Source organism: Aplysia californica, unplaced genomic scaffold (genome assembly GCF_000002075.1).
Source record: "Aplysia californica isolate F4 #8 unplaced genomic scaffold, AplCal3.0 scaffold01063, whole genome shotgun sequence".
NCBI lineage: Eukaryota > Metazoa > Mollusca > Gastropoda > Aplysiida > Aplysiidae > Aplysia > Aplysia californica.
Genome location: NW_004798333.1, coordinates 1,756 through 2,852, shown reverse-complemented (window position 1 = coordinate 2,852; position 1,097 = coordinate 1,756). Strand labels below are relative to the sequence as shown.

The following is a 1,097-nucleotide window of genomic DNA, read 5'->3' as shown; positions in this document are numbered from 1 at the left end:
AGAGAGAGAGAGAGAGAGAGGGAGAGAGACAGAGAGAGAGAGCAGATTCTTTTACAAAATTCTGATGTAAAGGTAATTGAACTAGAACATTGATAACCCTATGCTCTTTGAAGGAGTCAGCAAATGGTGAAATAAACGACTATATTCATAAATAACACCAGTACAGATCGATTTGATCAGAAGTCCACATTTACCGTCACAGATTGCATGTGGCATGCTTTCAAAAAGTGTGAATTGGCTATTTTCTACTTTTCGAACAAGATTGGATCAAGCAGGTCTAACTAATCGGACCTGAGGGCACTCCATATAACAGTGTCAGCAGTCTTTGTGCCAACAACAAGGCAGTGCCCACGTTATCAAGTTGAGTCGTTTTTTTCCCTCGACCCATGAACTCAGAGCAGGCGCTGTATAGTCGCGCGGAGCCCATTCGATTCTACTATTCGACAGTCACGATATTTTCGCTATTCACTGCAATTCGAAGTGTGCAAGAGACACTCGAATGCCGTGTGATTTTTACGGACAGTTGATTTTCATTTCACTTTCCTCAATCCGACGCAAAATTAGAGCATATTGTACGTAAAATAATTTGGGGGAAATGAAACACAGTTTGAATTTAATAATTAGAAAACAGAGTGACAAGTGGGTCCAGCGAGAGTTACGAAACATGCCTCTCGAATAGCTCGAATAGTGACTTTACGCTTCGAAGCAACGATGGAGTTTCGTTTCCTCAAAATCGCACAGCACTGCAGTAAGACAGACCGATTGGTGTGCGTGGCACTTGTGAACGCTAACTAAACCGTTTCATATGTCGGCGAGCGCGCTTTCGTTGAGTGTACCAGATCTACGCGCCAGTAGAAGTCTGCTGGACTCACTCGGTCATCGCTTCTACGTTAGCTGTCAGTTTTGATAACAAAGCGAAATGGAGTAGACAGAGCATTCTTCTTTCATCATCGCGAACGGAAACTTTGGTGTTGGCGAGGTACGGATGTGAGCAGTTTCTAGTTTCAGTGAAGACCCCTGAAGAGATTAACATTTACCGCCGTTTTTGTTTGTGTTGTGAAAACGGTTCTACACTAATAACTTGATTTGACATATAT

The 1,097-nt window shown here is 42.7% G+C and overlaps 1 protein-coding gene across 1 annotated transcript in view; it reads left to right on the top strand.

Moving 5' to 3' along the window:
• Positions 1–783: 783 nt before the first annotated feature.
• The window catches only part of LOC106013619 (A disintegrin and metalloproteinase with thrombospondin motifs 14), a gene marked incomplete at its 3' end in the record, with an annotated part of 1,906 nt that continues 1,592 nt past the window's right edge, over positions 784–1,097 (top strand). Inside the window, 1 exon segment of the mRNA XM_035973217.1 lies at positions 784–979.